The following is a 22,534-nucleotide window of genomic DNA, read 5'->3' as shown; positions in this document are numbered from 1 at the left end:
TCCCTCCTATCATGTCTGGGCAGAATTGCAGACACTTTCAAATTCAACCCTAATTCATGGCTTTTTTTCAACAGTGACCTGTACTTGTTAAGTAATTCCGCCGGTCTCCTATATTGTTGGTTACAGACCAGCCAACATGTAAAACTATATCAACTTTTGTGCCCTTAAAAGATGATATCCCTTCTATAACGTCATCAACCTTTACCCCTGGCAGACATACCCTGGTCCTGTTCCACCTTATGTTACTCACATATGGACAAATTCAATGGTAAAGTTTGGTGAAACTCAAGATGTTGGCTCTTGGCTTTTGATCATGGTTGTTGACATGAAAATTTTAAAAGTAAGCATCCATCTTATGAATTACACTCAGTCCTCGTATAGCATGATAGTTGTGTTCCTAGAAACCCTCGTGCAATGCAAAATCATGCAATATAAACAACAGGCCCTATGGGAAAAATAGGATTAGGTGCTGACCAACCAAGATTGAACACACACTGGTAACCAAAGCATTACCAAAACATAATAAATAATCGTAATAAAATACTTATGTATTTTATAACGATTAAAATACGTAATAAAAAATATAATTTTTAATATTTTTATTATTATTATATTACGACTATTACGTAATAAAATGTTGCTAATGCTTTTTGTTTCTATCATAAGAAAACTTTTGTTTGATTTTTCTATACAAACAGATGACAGCCTTTCCATCTCTTCCAATTCTTTGTGTCTTAATTTAATGGATTTTAATTACAATTTGAGTTGTTGCTGCTTTGAAAGTTGCTTTTATTTTCTCTGCATTCTTTGTAATTCTCGGGGTTTCCTCATTTAGGTCTGTAGCAAATGCAATATCACATGGTCTTTCATTTCGCTCAAAGCATTTCAAAATTTCATATTTTTTCTCTATCGACAGAGGCGGACTGGCCATAAGCCTTACCGGGGAAACCCCGGTGAGCTGGAGGCCGGTGTGATTTTGGCCAAAAACCATAGTATGAGGCTACTATAATTTCCCGGGTAAGAATTTTTGACCCAGTCTGCCTCTGTTTATCGATATTGCTTTTCTTTTTCTCTCTGAATCTGCAGTGTCTTCACCAGGATGCTTCCTTTTCACACCTTTTAAGTATTTTACTCATTTTTAGGGAATAAAGCACAATTACAAGATGAGGAGGCACGCATGATACACATAAACAAAGCTGCACGCCTGTAGCAACTGAATAAACAACACCGTAAAGCCAGAGATACACTATTAACACCTCACATTTTACCAAATCACATTTCTAGGGGTTACTAACATAAAACAATAAAAACAATTTCCAGTTGCGTTTCTGCTAGTGAAATTTGTTATAAATTGATACTAAGATGCAGGTATTTCAGAGACTGCTGGGAGTCATTGGGGTACAAGTAAACACATAGGTTGTGTTAGGGTAGCTACACGTGTAACTGTTAGAGTAGCTTAGCGTGTACACCAATGCTAGGAGTTTGGTAAATAAATTTGATGAATTTGAGGTATTGCTCAAAGCATCAAAGGCAGATATCGTTGGGATATCAGAGACGTGGCGTCACACAGATATAAGGAATGCGGAACTGGAATTTGGGGAATACAATGTGTACAGAAAGGATACAAAGGTAGGAGGGGTTATGCTATTAGTTAAGAAACACAAAATCCAAGGAAGTGAAGCCAGTCGACATTGCTGGACAGTGCAGTGTCGAGTCAGTTTGGTGTGACATAAGCATTGGGAGATCAAAACTGAGAGTAGGAGTGTGCTACAGGCCTAATGACTCTGATGAGTATAATAAGAAACTGTAGAGGGAAATAGAGTGGGCCAGTAAATCAGAGAATCTTATAATGTGGGATTTTAATTTCCCAGATATTGACTGGAATTTGTGGGTTGGTCATTCACACACTAGCAAGGCTTTTGTGGATTTATTGGATGATTGTTTTCTACATCAGCATGTTTGGGAGGCAACTAGAGGGAGCAATACTCTTGATTTCATTATCAGCAGTGATTCTTCATGCATTAAGAATCTGCAGATACAGGAAACACTAGGAGGCAGTGATCACAGTGTGCTGAAGTGGGATTTACTCAAGCAGGTAACTCCCATCAGGGGTAAAGGGAAGGGTTATTGCTTTTGTAAAGGCGACGACGATGGTCTGAGACAGTATTTAAATTCTATACAGTGGGACCAACTGATGATGTTACCAACAGCAAACTCAAAATGGGAAGCATTCAAAGAACTTATCTTGGAAGCTACTAGGCTTTACATACCAACTAAGAAATATTGTTCAAGGTTCAGGCCTAAATGGATGTCAGATGAACTAATGAGACATATGGCAGAAAAGAAAAATGCATGGGATACATATAAATTAACATGTGACACAGAAGCCTATGATAGATATAAGTTGATCTGTAACCAAGTTACAAAGGAGGTTAGGCAGGCGAAGGCAGATTATGAGAAATCTTTGGCAAAGGATGCAAAGAAAAACAGCAAAGATTTCTTTACTTATGTAAACTCTAAAAGGAAGGGGATGAATCAGATTGGTCCAATTGATATCGATGGTTCAACTGTTGATGATCATGCTCAGGTAGCTAACAAACTAAATCAATATTTTGCATCTACATTTACACATGAGGAGTTATTCAGGAAAGGGAATGCCATAGATGAAATAAACACTGGCAGTGAGCTAGATGATCTTGTAATAATTAAAAGTAAAGTGGACAAGAAATTGTTGAAGATAAATACAAGAAAGGCACCTGGGGTGGATGGGATCTATCCAGTTACATTAAAGGAGGCAGCATAGGAATTAAGCAATCCGTTAGCCATAATTATGAGAGCTTCCTTGGACTCAGGGGAGGTACCCACAAACTGGAGATGTGCAAATGTAACCCCAATTCACAAAGTAGGATCAAGGGCTGACACAAGTAATTATAGACCTGTGAGTTTAACTTCTGTTCCAGGGAAATTAGTGGAAGCACTTGTTAAAGAAGCACTGCAGGATCATCTTGACAAGAATTAAGTTATAGCTCAGACACAGCATGGTTTTGTTAAGGGAAGGTCTTGCCTGACCAATTTGATTGGATACTATGATGTAGTCACAAGAGAATTAGATGCAGGGAATAACTTTGATATTATATATTTGGATCTTAGAAAGGCTTTTGATACTGTTGCACATGGAAGACTGCTGCACAAATTGAGGCAGTGTGGCATTGGTGGCAAACTGTTCCTGTGGGTAAAGGGATGGTTGAATGGCAGAAGACAGAGAGTGGTAATTAATGGACACTGCTCATCGTGGACTAATGTTATTAGTGTAGTCCCTCAGGGTTCGGTGTTGGGTCCATTGTTGTTTTCTATATTTATAAATAATATTGATGATAGTATATCAAGCTTAATGTCCAAGTTTGCAGATTATACAAAGGTTGGCAGGGTTGTTAAGAACGCTACTGACACTATGCTGCTGCAACAGGACCTGGAAAGGTTGAGCAGATGGGCTGAGGTGTGGCAAATGAAGTTTAACATTGTCAAATGTAAAGTACTACATATGGGAAACAGCAAGCCCAGAGCAATGTATCAACTCGGTGGTACGACACTGACAGTGGTAGAGAATGAAAAGGACCTGGGGGTAATTGTGCAGGCAAATATGAAGTTCTCTGAGCAGTGCAGACGGGTTGCAATAGTAGCTCATGGTGTCTTGATATACAATGATATACAGGAATTTTTCTAGCAGGGATAGGGAGGTGATTATTCCCTTGTATAAGGCAATGGTCAGGCCACACCTTGAGTACTGTATATAGGTCTGGAGGCCTCATTTCAAGAAGGACGTAGAGATGCTGGAATGAGTACAGAGAAGGGCAACAAGATTAGTGAATGGAACAAAGGGGTGCTCTTACGAAGAAAGGCTTAAGTTTTGCAAATTACAGTGTCTGGAGACTAGGCACCGGCGAGGTGATCTGATAAAGGTGTCAACGCCTTGATTGGTTTCAGCATGCTCAATGCTGATGGGATACTGCCTCTTGCACAGAATAATCACCTGAGAGGGCATAAATTCAAATTGAGGAAAGACAGATGTAGGATAGATGTGAGGAAATTTACCTTTAGCCAGCGGGTAGTTGGTTGGTGGAAGAGTTTTCCATTTCTTGTTGTGGAAGTTGATAGCCTAAAGAAATTTAAGGCTCAGCTGGACAGGTATTTCGAACAAACGGAGGGGTGAAGTGGAAGGGGTTTTTTTTTTTTTTTGGCTGATGCTGCATAAGCTTGTCTTCTTGCATCATATGCCTCTAACTAATGCTAATACTAAACTCGATCTAATTGCATTTGCGATTATACCAATAGATAGTTGGAATTGTGTTGGTTTGTCCGTTATTATGGTGAAATGCGTTTCCCCTTCACTGATATAAAACACAAATACATTTTCAGAATCTCCTCTTCATACCTATCATGTTGCGTTCGGTTGGGGCGATTCTGCGTTCGACTGCCACTTCTTGTAAACACAAAGGCGAATCATGCATAAGCGAATACGGTTTGTGTTATATCATTCCCCTATTTATAAATCTTGTATGATTGAATTCGTGTAGTGTAAACACGTGTTATACGAGGACTGACTGTACCTACTATTTTCTGTAATTGGGTACAGTCAGTCCTCGTATAACATCAGTCAGTCCTGTTATACGAGGACTGACTGTACCTACTATTTTCTGTAATTGGGTACAGTCAGTCCTCATATAACACGAATTCAATCATACAAGATTTATAAATAGGGGAACGATATCTTATATAACGCGAACTGTATTCGCTTATGCACGATTCGCCTTTGTGTTTACAAAAGTGGCAGTCGAACGCAGAATCACACAACCGAACGCAACATGATAGGTATGAAGAGAAGATTCTGAAAATGTATTTGTGTTTTATATCAGTGAAGGGAAAAACACATTTAACCATAATAACAGACAAACCAACACAATTCCAGCAATTGGTATATTTGCAAATGCAATTAGATCGAGTTTACTACCAGTTTTTAACATATTCCACTAGCAGAAACGTAACTGGAAATTGTTTTTATTGTTTTATGGTAGTAATCCCTAGAAATATGTTTTAGTAAAATGTGATGTGTTAATAGTGTATCTCTGCCTTTACGGTGTTGTTTATTCAGTTGCTGCAGGCATGCAGCTTTGTTTATGTGTATCAAGCGTGCCTCCTCATTTTGTAATTGTCCTTTATTCCCCAAAAATGAGTAAAATACTTTAAAAGGTGTGAAAAGGAAGCATCCTGGACAGCATCTCTGTGAATCTGCAGTGAAGACACTGCAGATTCACAGAGAAAAAGAAAAGCAATATTGATAATCAGAGGCAGACTGGGTCAAAAATTCTTACCCGGGGAAATTTCTAGTGGCCTCATACTATGGTTTATGGCCAAGATCACACCGTCCTCCGGCCCACCGGGGGTTTCCCCGGTAAGGCTTATGGCCAGTCCGGCTCTATCGATAGAGGAAAAAATATGAAATTGTGAAACGCTTTGAGCAAAATGAAAGACCATGTGATATTGCACGTGCTACAGACCTAAATGAGGCAACCCCGAGAATTACAAAGAATGCAGAGAAAATAAAAACAACTTTCATAGCAGGAACAACTCAAAGTGTAATTAAAATCCATTAGATTAAGACACAAAGAATTGGAAGAGATGGAACGGCTATCATCTGTTTGGATAGAAAATCAAACAAAAAACAAGTTTTCTTAAGATAGAAGCAAAAGCATTAGCAATATCTTATTACGTAATAGTCGTAATAAAATACTTACGTATTTTATTACGATTATTTATTGTTTGGTAATGTTTTGGTTACAAATCTGTGTTCAATCTTGGGTGGTCGGCACCTAACCCTATTTTTCCCATAGGGCTGTTGTTTATATTGCACGAGGGTTTCTAGGAACACAACTATCGTGCTATACTGTATCGTGCTATGACTGTATTAAGTTTTCTCTCTAACTGCTCACAGCACTCTTCTCTGAAAATGTTGGAGTTCGCCAAGATTCATTTCTCTCTCCTACTCATTTTCTCTTATACAATAAATTAATGATCAATTAATTTATGAAATTCTATCCATAATTTTGCTGAGATAGCACACCACATTCAACCTTCCAGTTTAAGAAACCTTACAGTGCACAAACAGCTTCAACTCAATGCAGCAAGTTAGTGAATTTCTATCCTCCTAAAACACAGTGCTATAATATATCTTGCAAAAAGAATTCTTCTCCTCCTATATATAAGATAACTTAAATTATAAAGTATTTAAGGGCAAAGGCCTCAATGCTACGAGGTAGAATGACTAATATGTAGGTTAGTGCAAATGCATCATTTTAACATAGCTATCTCTACCAAAGTAGTTAAATTCATCAATTAATTAAATTGGCATCGTTTTGGTTATATCTCATATTGTGACTGCCTTCACAATGAGTTGCCATGGTATTGTACTAACTTAAATAAATAACACTTCACCAGTGGAGAAAACTATTGTTATTTATTCTCACTAACACCAGGGTACATGCCCACCCACCGAAGCGAAGCCAACAAGCTTTAAAATAGTGCCATCTGGGTGGTGGTATCCGCTGAGAATAAATAACAATAGTTTTCTCCACTGGTGAAGTGTTATTTATTTGAGGTAGTACAATACCATAGCAACTCGTTGTGAAGGCAGTCACAATAAGATATAACCAAAACAATGCCAATTTAATTAATTAAACTACTTTGGTAAATAGCTATATTAAAATGATGCATTTGCACTAATATACATATTAGATAACTTAAAATTGTAACAGAAAACCTCATACCTTTATTGTAGGACTGCAATTGTCTCAACACTCATTCGCGTATAAATGTATTCTAATGTGAATTAACATACCATGTTAATTAAATCAATTTATGATTTTTAAAAAAGCTACGTATTAAAATCATCACGTATTCAATACTCATATCCAACCTTGCGCATAGAGAAGATTCGCAGAAAGTCGACAGCCATCAACCCCCCCCCCCCAATAACGTATGCTAATATGAGAACTGAAATAGTCTTGATAATCTTGACACCAAGAAATATATATACATCAATTTACAGATAATTTTAAATTTTAAATTGTCTAAAACTTCCTGAAAATCTGGTTACCACGAGATAACTATACATCAATATAAAAAAATAATTTAAACTTTAAAATTGTCTAAAACTTCATTTAAGGGACTAACTTATTCAGATTGTTTCCGTGTTCACAAGAAGTCAAAAGTAGATCGCAAATGATATCCCCCTTGTTTTATACAAACTTTTTCGTAACATAGCACGAGATTATTTATGCTGACCAATGTATGAACTACTGTTTATACATGTGTGTTAGAGTCCACGAATCTGAGATAAGACAACATACCTCTAATAGGGATTATCCTGACTTCTAATCTCTCTTGACATAAGCACATCACCAATATTTCTTCTTGAATCTAAAAAAAATGGATTTTCTTTCTCTCTTGAAGTTACTTTTCTTCTAATCAGCTATTCACTCTGTACAAATCTCGAATCCATCCTACCTTGGAATGTTGTTTACACATTTGGGGCAGTGCCCACAAATCCTCTCTCAGTCTTCTAGACTCCTTTCAAAAGAGGACAGTTTGGTTTATTTATGACTATATCTTAAAAATGCCTGGTCCACTGTCTCATATATGTTCTGTTTCTACTGAATGCCTTTTCTATGGGTACTTCTGAATTGGCTTCTATAATTTTCCCCCTTTCTTTCAAACCAGTCTAAACACATGCTGCAACTCTCAGAATCCTTTTACTGTTCAACTTAAAACTCACAGAACCAACATTTCTTCATCATTTATTCCTTCAATTTGCATTTTCTGGAACAACCTCCCTTCTCATATTTCCTAAAAATTTCAATATACAAAATTTTAAGTCTAGTGTCAACTAGTACCTTCTTTCATCTTCACAACCTTCAATCCACCCATGCATGGTACTAAATATTACAACTTTTGTGTTTGAAGTTTTCATAAAAAAAAAAAAAAAAACATAACATTATCATATTTTATGTTGTTCAAAAATATATTATTACAACAAAAGTTATTCCTTATGCAAGTTATGAAATGATCGTTATTCATTAAAAGTTATAAATACATCTAATTCTGTTTTTACACAATAGATACGTTCCTGAAAATTACGTGTAAAAAAAGACATTGTATTTATGGAAGAAAAGAAGATTGGTTCCGGATCTAAAAAACAAACAGTAAAAATAATTAAAAAAAAAACACAAAAAAAATATTCATTTTAAGCGTATTATTTTATTTCAAAATACACATATAATAATATGTAATGAAAATGTATTAAAGTAAATTTATATGCATATGAAATGAAAAAAAATTCTTTATGAACAAAAAAAAAATCTGTTTTACACATAAGATTTTATTCATTTTCACTTTCTGATAATAAATGGCACATATGTTTGCGTACAACTGGAATATCACTGCTATCACTAGAAATGTTGTGGACATCGTCTTCTTCCACTATTAATGAAATTCTTTCTGTGATCTCTTGAGCAAAATCAGCAAGTCTCCTCTGGTGCTGATGTTTCACCGGTTTTACGAACGAATTCAGTTATTAATCGTTGTGTTCGTGTTTTGGTTAGGCCGTTATATAATTCTCTGTAAGAGGCAGTCAACTTCAGTTCACGTTGAAACTTCCCAGCACGTTCCTCATTAGGGTCATGTTTGACAAAATGATTACCTAATTTTCTGGCCAGTTCCAAACCTTCTTTTATTATATCTGCATTTAGAACAGGATCATTTTCTTCATTATCACTAATTCTGTGGGATAAGTGAGTCCCAAGGGCAACCTCTAATATTTCATCTTTGCTTAGAGCTTTGTCGGTTAACAATTCATCAATATCTTCAAACGATAGATCATCGAATCCTTCTCCACTAATTTTGTGTGCCATTGTAATGATTGTTGAGAAATTCGGTCGTATTAGTGATGATGGGATCTTTGCTTTTTACACATTGTGGCCAAACCGCTTTCCAACACGCATTTAAATTTGCTGGTTTTAATTCGGTTAATGCTAATCCAACTGATTGATACAATCCATAATTGAGAATTTCTTCCACACATCAATGGCTGTTAGTGTTTCATCATTCAGTTTGTCCAAAATGTGTTGGAATGTTCGTTTTACATAGTATGTTTTAATTGTCGCAATTATACCTTGGTCTAGCGGTTGTATCAAAGATGTAGTATTAGGTGGCAGGAATAAAATTTGTACGTTTAGGTGATCCAAGACAGGATGGCCGGGTGCATTGTCAAGAATCAGAAGAACTTTAAATTCGAGACCTTTCAAATTCATATAACGTCTGACTTCTGGGACGAAACATTTGTTTAACCATTCTGTAAAGATAGCAGTGGTCACCCAGGCCTTCTTGTTTGCCATCCAGTGAACAGGCAGTTTATTGATATCTACACCTTTCATTGAACGTGGGTTTAGGGCTCGATTTCCCAGCAGTGGTTTCAACATATGATCTCCTGAAGCGTTGGAGGAAAATTAATAAGGTCACACGATCCTTTGCTACCTTAAAACCACCAGCAGTTTTCTGCGATTTGGCTACATACATTCTGTTCGGCATTCGTTTCCAGAAGAAACCAGTTTCATCTGCATTCCACACTTGATCAGGAGTGTATCCTCCATCTTCAATAATTTTTGAAAGTTCCTGCGGGAATACTTTAGCAGCCGATTCATCTGCAGATGTAGTTTCACCTTTAATTTTTATATTACAAAGAGCATTCCTTTTAAGAAACCCTGTCATCCAACCTGTACTCGCAGAAAATTCATACTTTCTGTTTAAATGAGATGAAGTGCTTGGCTCCTTTTCTTTAATCTGTCTGTAAATTCCTAGTGCCGTTTGCTTGATGTCATTTCCATCTACTGGTACTCTTTTTTGTGACTGATCTTCTATCCATATTACCAGAGCCTTTTCCATTTTTTCCTTGACAATATCTCTTGTATATGATGATGAATTAACACTTACTTTTGTTCCAGAACATACCTACTTCCTAACTGCAGCTTCATTTTTCTTAATAGTTCTTACGGTAGCTTCATCTGTAGGAAAGCACCTGTAGGAAAGCACCAAAATGCTTTCCTACAGACGCAGCACCTTGTCCAGTTGCAAAACGATCTAAAATTTGAATTTTAAGTTCCAAAGAAATCGCTTTCCTTTTCATTTTGGTAAGGCGAATTATTCGACATTATATAAGGGCTACCGAAAAATATCTCAGTTATAATTAATAAAAAAAAGTATGAAAAATTTTTAAACTTACAATTTATTGACTATCGGCAAAATTAATAAATTTATATGTGCACAAATTTCACTAAAGATTCTTTCACTTTGAAATAGAACTTACTACTAAATGTCTTCCGAAGATGCAATGCACGAATACCGTAGATGTGCACCAAATTCAATAAAAACGTTGATGATTCATAGACACCTAGATGTATACATTGGTAAACAAAAGCAAGCGTGTCAAAACGCACACACTAGCTGTTATCCAATCTATTGGTGCGTGTAATATAGAAATGATACTAATATGCCACAAATAAAAAAAAATTTCTTAGAATTTAGGCAAAAAAATTCATAGAAATCGTGTTAAAAATCAAAATAACTCACGTAAAAAGAGAATCAAATATTTATTTTGAATTCGTGTTAAATCAAATTTGTGTAAAAAAAGTTCTTGCAAAAACAGAATTAGGTGTATTATATATAAAGAAATTATAATTCAATTCACAGTGAGACATAGTAATAAATGCAGAAATGTTATTGTATATAACAGCATTTTCTGCATATATTTGATTTCATATTTGCATATGTGTTGTCTATTTTTAGTGTGTTCTGTAATCAATATCCAAGGTATCACACTTATAAAAAGTGTTGCTATTAACCTTTACACAAGTAAGATTCCCAAAACATGTATGAACTCCAAACATTGAATTTCTGATGGTAGTAGTAGTAGTGGCATGTGATACAAGAAAGCAAGTGTATGAGCTATGCAGCTTCCAAAAAAAAAAAAAAAAAAAAAATATCACACCATTCTCTCCGAATGCCTGTCCAGTTCCTACTTAAATTTATTCAACCTATCAACTTCCACGACAGGATGGAAGTTTGTTCCAGCAATTAACCACCCACTGGCTAAAGGCAAATTTCCGCACATCTAGTCTACATCTGTCCTTTCTTAATTTGAATTTATGCCCCCTTAGGTTCGTAATCTGAACAAGTGGAAGGATCCCATCAGAATTCTACGTGCTCAACCCATTCAAGGCCTTATACACCTCAATCAGATCACCACGCAGGTGTCTAGTCTCCAGCCACTGCAATTTGCAGAACTTAAGCCTCTCTTGGTAAGAGGATCCCTTCATTCCCCTCATCAATCTCGTTGCCCTTCTCTGTACACGCTCAAGTAAATCTACATCCGTCCTAAAATTAGGCTTCCAGACCTATATGCAGTACTCAAGGCGTGGCCTGACCATTGCCTTATACAGAGGGACAATCACCTCCTTCTCCCTGCTAGCAAAATTCCTATATATCATTGACAAAACCCCTTGACCTGCCCTGGCAGCCTGTCTGCATTGCTCAGAAAACTTCATATCTGACTGCACAATTACTCGCAGGTCTTTTTCATTTTCTACCACCTTTTAAGTGTAGTACCACACAGTTGGTATATTTCTCTGGGGTTACTTCTACCCATATGCAGCACTTTGCATTTGTCAAGGTTAAACTTCAGTTGCCACTTCTTAGCCCATCTGCCCAAATTATCTAGATCCTGTTGCAGTAGCACACTGCCATTACTGTCATTAATAACCCTGCCAACCTTTGTATCATCTGCAAACTTCAACATTAAACCTGATATACCTTCATCAATATCATTGATAAATATACAAAACAAAAGTGGACACAACACCGAACCCTGTGGGATTCCACTAATAACATTAGTCCACGAAGAGCAGCACTCATTGATTACCACCCTCCATCTTCTCCCACTTAACCATCCTTTTATCCATTGTAGCAACTCACCCTTAATACCATTCTGCTCCAATTTGTACAATAGTCTTCTATGTGCAACAGTGTCAAAAGTTTTCCTGAAATCCAAATATATGATATCAAAATAATTTTTTGCATCCGGTTCCGTTGTAACATCATCATAATATCCTATCAAATTTGTCAGACAAGACTTTCCTTTAACAAACCCATGCTGTGTCTGAATTATTGCTGCAGTCTTGTTTAGATAATCCTGCAATGCATCTTTAACCAGTGACTCCATTATTTTACCCGGAACAGAAGTTAAACTAACTGGTCTGTAATTACTCGTGTTACCCTTCGATCCCCCTTTGTGAATTGGGGATACATTTGCACATCTCCAGTCCATGGTAAACTCCTCTGAGTCCAATGATGCTCTCAAAATTATGGCAACTTGTTTGCTTAGTCGTCTCCTTTAATATAACTGGATAGATCCCATCGACACAGGTGCTTTTATTATGTTTAACTTCAACAATTTCTCCTCCACTTTGCTCTCAGTTATTACAAAATCATTAAGTATCCTGCTACAATTTGATAACCTTCTGCCATTTTCAAACCTTAATAACTCCTCATGTGCAAATGTCGATGCAAAATACTCATTCAGTTTGTTTGCTATCTGAGCAGGATCAACAGTCGATGTCAAGTGGACCAATCAGATTCGTCCCCTTCCTTTTAGAGTTTATATAAGTAAAGAAAGCCTTGCTGTTTTTCTTAGCATCTCTGGCCAAGGATTTCTCGTAATCTGCCTTCGCCTGCCTAACCTCTTTTGTGACCTGATTACAGACTAGCTTATATCTGCAATAAGCTTCTGAGTTGCTTGATAATTTATATGCATCCCATGCATTTTTCTTCTCTGTTACATTTCATTAGATAACCATTTTGGCCTAAACCTTGAACAATATTTCTTAATAGGTACGAAACGTTTAGTAGCATCCACGATTAATTCCTTGAATGCTTCCCACTTAGAATTTACTGTTGGTTACATCGTCAGTTGATCCCACTGTACAGAATTCAAAAACTATCGGAGACCACTGTACTCACCCTTACGGAAGAAAAACCCTTTCCTTTACCCCTGATGGTAATTAAATCTTTAAGTAAATCCCACATCAGTACACTGTGATCACTGCCACCTAGTGGTTCCTTTATCTGCAAATTCTTAATACACGAATGATCACTGCTGATAACCAGATCAAGAGTATTACTCTCTCTGGTTGCCTCTCGAACATGCTGCTGCAGAAAACAATCATCCAATAAATCCACAAAAGTCTGACTAGTGTGTGAGTGACCAACCCACAAGTTCCAGTCAATATCTGGGAAGTTAAAATCCCCCATTATAAGACATTCTGATTTACTAGCCCACTATTTCTCTGTACAATTGTTCATTGTACTCATTCGAGTCATTAGGCCTATAACACACTCCTACTCTTATTTTTGCTTTCGCTGTGTTTATGTCACACCAAACTGACTCAACAGTGCACTGTTCATCTATATCAACTGGATGCACTTCTTTTGATTTTATGTTTTTCTTAATTAACAGCATAACACCTCCTCCCTTTCTATCCTTTCTGTACACATTGTACTCCCCAAATTCCACAAACTGGAATGTGTGCTTTTGGGGAGTACACATTGTACTCCTCAAAAGACCACAAACTGTGCCACCACAGTTTGTGGTGTTTGCACTCCAACTAACAATACTTCAACCCAGGCATGACAGAATTCCTATCCCGAACGCAGAAATACAAAAATCCCAAAAGCTGTGGACGTGTATTATATGAATGTACATATTACATAGATATGACTGAACTTGAGATCTCAATGGGAAACATTTTTCCTGGAGAAGAAACTAAACTTATAGCATCTCCCATTAATTTCACAAGGTACCGTATTTCCCCATGTATAAGACGCACCCTTTTTCGAAAAATTTGGGGTCTAAAAACCGGGTGCGTCTTATACAGTGGTTGTAGATGTTTTTTACTTGCATTACCAGCTCCAACCACTTGATGTCAGCATTAACAAACCCTTCAAAGCTGCCATTAGAGACGAATGGAACCAATGGATAAAGTCTTCTGGGAACAATTTGACACCAGCAGAAAGAGTGAAGAAACCACCTATAGGAGAAGTTTGTACCTGGGTGAAAAGATCCTGGGATAATATCAAGATTGAGATCGTTGTCAAGTCATTTAAGAAGTGTGGCATTTCAAATGCCATAGATGGAACTGAGGATGAGGCAATATATGAGGACAGTGATTCATCATCAGACACAGATGAGGACAAGCTAATGGATGGGAGTTTTGAAGTGATGAGGAGTTGTATGAATTTTATGATGAATAAAACTTGAGTTCAATAACTTTATGTAATACATTTTTTTTTCAAATTTCGGGCCCCAAAATTAAGGTGCGTCTTATACATGGGAAAATATGGTATTTGCCCATGAAATTTTTAACAGAAGAAAGTATTTGTTTGCATCGTCTAGATAACAGGAGTACAGGCTGAATTTCAATTGCTCAGTGTTGAACAGCAAGGTCATATATAGCTGTTATGATTTAATATATAATTTCACTACAAGTTCTGTTTGAACTCCAAGAAGAAAAAAAAAAGAGGACATTCAGGCATGAAATATAGTAGGGTACAATTCAAGAGTTTGTATGCAGTGTCTTACTCTCTTCTTTTTTTCTTCTTTTTTTTTTAATACCACACAAATTTTTCCCCCTCTGAAATGGAACCCCAGAGGTACCTGGCCCATTTTTTTGCACTATCAGGTGGGGCAGTCTTGTATTGAGACAGTATAAGATCTGCCAGACACTGGCTCACCTTCCAGTGGTATGGATGATTACTTGGAAGCAAATTTCCGAGTGATTGTTGCTTCTGAGTAGCAAAGCGGCCAGAACACAACACACAATACAAAAACCTACAGTATTCACATATCTGGCCGTTTTGCAGTGGTACTGCTCCTCACAGAGACACGAGAAATATTTGAACTGACATTCTAGGAGCACCACCCTAATAATAACACATGTCCAGACAATGATCCTTGAAGGCATTATGTTATTGAAATGTGTGGTGCCACAACACCAAAAGCACTAAACAATACAGAATATTAGCTCCTGATGTGGGTGACCCAGAAGGATCTCCTCATACACCAGCAGCATAGGATAATGGCAAATTCATTGGAATGATACTATATCCCACCTGTCTGTTCTATTCAAAACTTTGGTTTTTTGTAGGGAATTTTTAAAAAAAAAAAAACACTGACAATAGTTTCTACTGCTATGTTCCTGCCAACAAGTTAAAAAATATTTATTCTAATCACAAATTATGCAATGTGCTAAGTGTGATTACCTAAAGAATAAGGATAAATCCCATATCCTTATTTTAAAATTTTAAAAGTATGGGAATAATCCCATACTTTTATTTTTTAAGCAACTTTAGAGACCAGAATTATACATTTAGAGAAACATATGCTCTATGGTAATCAACAAAGCTGTATATCCTTATTAAAATGACAACCCTACATATCAGTTCACCTTCATGCCAGTCTGCTTAAGGCAAATGATTGGAGATTACTGCTGTAGATATTTTATATGAAAGTTGTGTTGCCTTTTATGCATACAGTTTTCAATTCTCTTTTCTGCAAAATTCCTCCATTATGTAGGAAGCTAGGAGATAACTTTGATAAAAATTTAATTTTAAACCATGTGTTCCATTCATTCACAAGCATGGTAAGTTTAATCTGAACATTAAATATTACTAATTGGTTAGAAGCTTTTGTAAATACAGTATGTTATTTTCAAAAACTTGTCTAACTAAATAAATAGCAGTAAAGGTTGATGATCTTGTAGAGCAGATATCATCTTTTAAGGGCACAAAGGATGATATTGTTGTATACGTTGGCACTAATGATATTATGAGCAGGAGACCGGAGGAATCACTTAAAAAGTACAAGTCAATGCTGAAAAAAAAGCCGTGAGTTAGGGTAGAATTTGAAATTGTTTGCAATTCTGCCAAGACAAGATAGGAGGGAGTATATGATGGGAGCCTTGTCGATAAATTCGGCCCTGGAGAGACTGTGCAAGGCTCAAGGAATAGATTTTTTTTTTTTTTTTTTTGCCTGGTCTGTGATTGGTAACAGGAGAGACAGCTTCTACAGGGATGGAATACACTTAAATAGAAAGGGTGCAAGAATATTTGCTGATGCTATCGAGGCAGAGTTAGATGGGTCAGAAAACTGCTAGCTTGGGGGGATACAGGGACTAATAGATTAACAGTAGCTGCTGGCAGAGGTAAAGTGATTCTTGCACTACTTCTAATGAAATGCAATTGAGCAGCAGCCTGGAAAGCAAGGCAATGGGGATTTCCAAGACTTCTGAGAGTCATAGTGGAACAAGTAAATACATGGGCTGTATTAGGGTAACTAAGAGTAGAAACAGGTGCATGTATACTTGCATGTACACCAATGCTATGAGTAAAGTTAACAAATTCGATGAGCTTGAAGTGCTTCTTTTTTTTTTTTTTTTTTGTTAGTTATTGGTGCAACAGCTTCTGTGGCCATAATGCACCTTCCAAGGTTTTGGCAGTACTCTGATCCAAGCCCGAGGTGGGATTCGTACCCGCAACCTTTGAGTTGCCAGGCAGGCACTTTACCCACCCAGCTGGCCCAGTCGGTACTTGAAGTGCTAGTGAAGATATCAAAGGCAGATATTGTTGGGATATCAGAGACATGGTGTCACACAGACATAAGTAGTGCAGACCAGGAATTTGGGGAGTACGATGTGTACAGAAAGGATAGACAGGAGAGAAAGGAAGGAGCTATGCTGTTAGTTAAGAAACACAAAATCTAAGGAAGTGCATCCAATTGATGTTCGTGAACAATGCAATGTTGAGTGTGTTTGGTGTGACATAAGCACTGGGAAAGGAAAAATGAGTAAGTGTGTATTAGTTATAGGCCAAATGAATCTGATGAGTATAATGAGCAATTGTGCAGAAAAATAGTGGGCCAGTAAATCAGAGTGTCTTACAATGGATAATTTTAATCTCCCAGAGATTGACTGGAATATGTGGGTTGGTCACTCACACACTAGTAAGGCTTCTGTGGATTTCTTGGATGATTGTTTTCAACAGCAGCATGTTCGGGAGGCAATTAGAGGGAGTAAAACTCTTGATCTGATTATCAGTAGTGATACTTCATGCATCAAGAATCTCCAGCTAAAGGAACCACTAGGTGGCAGTGATCACAGTGTGCTGATGTGGGATTTACTCAAAGAGCTAACTACCATCAAGGGTAAAGGAAAGGGTTTTTGCTTTCATAAAGATGACTACGGTGGTCTGAGAAAGTATTTAAATTCTAAACGGTGGATCCAACTGATGATGTTACCAACAGCAAATTCAAAATGGGAAGCATTCAAAGAATTAATCTTGGAAGCTACTAAACTTTTCATGCCAACAAAGAAATATTGTTCAAGATTTAGGCCTAATTGGATGTCAGATACACTAATTAGACATGTGACAGAAGAAAAATGCATGGGATACATATAAATTAACATGTGACACAGAAGCCTATGATAGATATAAGCTGGTATGTAACCAAGTTATAAAGGAGGTTAGGCAGGCGAAGGCAGATTACGAGAAATCTTTGGCAAAGGATGCAAAGTAAAACAGCAAAGAGATATCTTTATTTATGCAAACTCTAGAAGGAAGGGGATGAATCAGATTGGTCCACTTGATATCGATAGTTCAACTGTTGATGATCCTTCTCAAGTAGCTACAAACTAAACGAGTATTTTGCATCTACATTCACGCATGAGGAGTTACTCAGGGAGGGGACTGCCAGAGGTGTATTCAACTCTGGCAGTAAGATAATCTTGTAATAACTGAGAGTAAAGTGGAGGAGAAATTGAAGATAAACCTAAGAAAGGCACCTGGGGTGGATGGAATCTATCCAGATATATTAAAGGAGGCAGTAACGGAAGTAAGCAAACCCTAAGCCATAATTATGAGAGCTTCCCAGGACTCAGGGGAGGTACCCATGGACTGCAGATGTGCAAATGTGGCCCCCATCCACAAAGGAGGATAAAAGGGAGACAGGTAATTACAGACCTGTTATTTTAACTTCTGTTCCAGGGAAATTAATGGAGGCACTGGTTAAAGCAGCACTGCAGGATCATCTAGACAAGGCTTCAGTTATAGCTCGGACACAGCATGGGTTTCTTAAGGGAGTAAAGTGGAGGAGAAATTGTTGAAGATAAACATAAGAAAGGCACATGGGGTGGATGGAATCTATCCAGTTATATAAGAATAGATTGATAAGGATATAATTTGATTAGATACTATGATGTAGTCACAAAGGTGCCTGGATGCAAAGAATAACTTTGATATGATATATTTGGATCTTAGAAAGGCCTTTGATACTGTTGCACATGGAAGACTGCTGCACAAATTGAAGCAGTGTGGCATTGGAGACAAATTGCTGCTATGGATAAAGGGATGGTTGAGTGGGAGAAGACAGAGTGGTAATCAATGGACACTGCTTTTTTTTTTTTTTTTATTTGGTAGTTGTTGGCGCATCGGCTTCTGTGGCCATATTGCACCTCCCAAGGTTTTTTTGCAGTACTTTGATCCAAGCCCGAGGCGGGAATCGAACCCGCGACCTTTGGGTTGCCGGGCAGGTACTTTACCCACTCGGCTATGGACACTGCTCTTCGCGGACTAATGTTATTAATGGAGTCCCTCAGGGTTCAGTGTTGTTTTCTGTATTTATAAATGATATTGATGATGGTATATCAAGCTTAATGTCCAAGTTTGCAGATGATATGAAGGTTGGCAGGGTTGTTAATGACAGTACACTGCTGCAACAGGATCTAGAAAAGTTGAGCAGATGGGCTGAGAGGTGGCGAATGAAGTTTAATATTGACAAATGTCTACATATGGGAAGCAGTAATCCCAGAGTAACATATCAACTCTGTGGTACCACACTGTCAGTGGTAGAGAATGAAAAGGACCTGGGGTTAATTGTGCAGGCAGATATGAAGTTTTCTGAGCAGTGCAGACAGTCTGCAAGAGTAGCTCATGGTGTCTTGCCAATGATATACAGGAATTTTTCTAGCAGGGATAAGGTGGTGATAATCCCTTTGTATAAGCCTATGGTCAGGTCACACCTTGAGTACTGTATACAGGTCTGGAGGCCTCATTTCAAGAAGGATGTAGAGATGCTGGAACGAATACAGAGAAGGGCAACAAGATTAGTGAACAGAACAAAGGGTTGCTCTTAAGAAGAAAGGCTTAAGTTTTGCAAATTACAGTGTCTGGAGACTAGGCACCTGCGAGGTGATCTGATTGAGGTGTATAAAGCCTTGAATGGTTTGAGCATGCTCAATGCTGATGGGATTCTTCCTCTTGCTCAGAATAATCACCTAAGAGGGCATAAATTCAAATTGAGGAAGGTTGATTGCTGAAACAAACTTCCATCTGTCGTTGTAGAAGTTGATAGCTTACCGTATTTCCCCATATATAAGACGCATCTTTTTTCGAAAGATTTGAATTCTAAAAACTGGGTGTGTCTTATACAGTTTTTTTTACTTGCATTTCCTGCTTTTTCACGCTTGTCTTTGCACTCATTGTTTCGCACTTTTACCGGTATATTAGGTTACGTTTTGCCATTTTCTGCCCAGAATTGGGTCAGAAAAGATTTTTGTACAGTGCTGAATTAAGTTAAAAGTGATCCAGTTTGCAAAAGTAAATGGAAATCGCGCTGCTAAACGTAAGTTTGGTCCTCCTCCAACTGAGAAAACAATCCGAGACTGGCAACGGGAAGAAGAAACCCTACTGAAAACGCCACGGCAGAAGAAGGCCATTATAAGCAAGTCGGCAAAATGGTCTGATTTAGAGAAGGAATTGAAGATGTGAATTGAGGAGCAAAGGGCAATTGGAATTCCTGCCTCCACAAAGATGGTTCAGCATGAGGCAAGGAGAATTGCTGATGAAAAAGAAGTTGCTGATTTCAAAGGAGGACACAACTGGTGCTTCAGGTTCATGAAACGGAATGGACTAAGCATGCGTACATGCACCAGACTTGCCCAAAAGCTATGAGGAGAAGGTTCCTGAATTTCACCGTTTTGTCATTCAATGTCGGAAGACACATCAGTTTGAGTTTGGAAATAATGCAAATATGGACAAGTCCCCCCTTCAATTTGATATCCCAAGTAACAGAACTGTTCATAAGAAGGGGGTGAAAACTGTAAAGGCAAGTAGACATGAAAAGAGCCATTATACAGTTGTTCTAACTTGTTGTGCCAACGGAACCAAGCTGCCTCCTATGCTGATTTTCAAACGCAAAACAATGCCAAAAGAAGACATTCCTCGAGGAGTGATTGTCCACATTCATGACAAGAGTTGGATGGATCAGGATGGGATGAAGATCTGGTTTGAGAAAGTTTGGAGCAGGAGACCAGGTGGGCTCTTATGTAAACCTGCCCTATTGGTGCTTGATCAGTTCAGGGCAAACACATAACAAAAAACACAAAGAAGATTGCTGCAGAGCAAAAAACAAAACTTGCTGTCATACCTGGAGGCTTGACATCCCAGCTCCAACCACTTGATGTCAGCATTAATAAACCCTTCAAAGTTGCCATGAGAGACGAATGGAACCAATGGATGAAGTCTTCTGGGGACAATTTGACACCAGCAGGAAGAGTGAAGAAACCAACTATAGGAGAAGTTTGTACCTGGGATAATATCAAGAATGAGATCGTTGTCAAGTTATTTAAGAAGTGTGGCATTTCAAATGCCAAAGATGGAACTGAGGACGAGGCAATATATGAAGACAGTCATTCGTCATCAGACACAGATGAGGAAAAGCTAATGGATGATAGTTTTGACAGTGATGAGGAGTTGTATGAATTTTATGATGAATAAAACTTGAGTTCAATAACTTTATGTAATACTTCTTTTTTTTTTTTTTCAAATTTCGGGCCCCAAAATTAAGGTGCATCTTATACATGGGGAAATACAGTAAATAGATTTAAGGCAGAACTTGACAAACATTTGGAGCGAGAGGATGGGTGAAATAAGGTTTTTTTTTTTTTTGGCTGATGCTATATAAGCTTGCTTTCTTGCATCATGTGCCCTTGCTAATGCTAAAAACAGGTCTTCTTCCACTATTTATAATAGAAGATTGTGTTAATAATTCCAAGAGACAAACCAAACCTACTGTAGAATGAGTAGATTTATCAAAACTTTTGAACTGTTTTCATGAAATTTTCATCTTGAGAACTGGATCTTTTATCATTTTCATATTTTTAAGTGAATAAACTCTTAATATTGGTAATACTGTGATGAAAATGCTACTGTTAACGGCAATAAAGAGTGGATTTTTAGAAAGAAAAATTTTGGAATAAGAATTAATGAAAAGGAAAAATTGAACAAAATTATTCCAGTATATTTTTTATACCTGAAACTGATGTTATCATATGCAATAACAAAGCAATCAACCAGCTTAAACATGAATATCTTCCAGGCTTGTCAATTATTTGTGAATGAATCTGTAATATATTTGAAATAAATTTTCATTCTTTTCTTCATCAAACAACACTTGAAATGGGCCAGAGATAATTAATTTAATTCTCTTAAAAATCATCTTCTATTATCTTCCTTTATGGAAGAATTCACAAGTAGGATAGAATGTTGCTTTAGTTACTCTTTATCCAAGCATTGATGCTTGAAAGGTCAAGAATGTTTTATTCAAATGTTTAGCCTTACTTTACGGTGGCCACTAAATGCAAAAAAAAAACACCAGTTTTTTCAGAATGTATACATTTATATGCTTATCTATTTGTTTGCATGCTAAATCTTGTAATAAATATCAAAATATACTCTATTTTCTCAGAAAAGGTTGTCTTTGTGCATTACAAAAAAAAATTATGCACCACATAATTAACAAAAAAAAAAAATCAGATCTTTCCAGAAGACACTCAAGTTCCTTGACTTGTACCAAGGGGAAACCACACATGGCCACACTAAGCAATTTCCTCCTCTTTTTTTTTAAATACTCTTTCCCTGATCTTAATGTTAAATGGCCAGAACAATTTTTGAGGAAGAGAAAATTGTTTAAAAAATAGACAAATATCTGCGTGATGTAGCAATTTCTGTAATGACAAACAGGTTCATCCAGTGTTTTATATTCCTGAGATTAAAAAAAAAAAAAAAAAAATCACATAAAACAACATTATCATTGACCTCACCTCTAACCTTACCTGGGGAAGGCTGCTGGCTTCATCCTCCCCAAACCAAGGGGAAAAAAAAAAAAATAAAATAAAACAGCAAAATTTCTTTAAGTCACAGCAGAGGCTTTAATTCAAAGCCCCAAAGAAAAATGCTGAGTGTACGCCTGCATCTCATTTTAATGAAAACATATGAGTATAAACTGTCGCACGTATTTTTAAATAAAATCAAACACTAATCA

The 22,534-nt window shown here is 37.1% G+C and overlaps 1 protein-coding gene across 1 annotated transcript in view; it reads right to left on the bottom strand.

Annotated features, from left to right (window-relative positions):
- The window catches only part of LOC150087427 (stromal membrane-associated protein 1-like), a 141,259-nt gene that overhangs the window by 118,206 nt on the left and 519 nt on the right, over positions 1 to 22,534 (bottom strand). The window lies entirely within an intron of this gene.

Source organism: Mastigoproctus giganteus, chromosome 4 (assembly GCF_048544385.1).
Source record: "Mastigoproctus giganteus isolate SK-2022 chromosome 4, ASM4854438v1, whole genome shotgun sequence".
Classification (NCBI taxonomy): domain Eukaryota; kingdom Metazoa; phylum Arthropoda; class Arachnida; order Uropygi; family Thelyphonidae; genus Mastigoproctus; species Mastigoproctus giganteus.
This window is presented reverse-complemented; position numbering and strand designations above follow the sequence as displayed.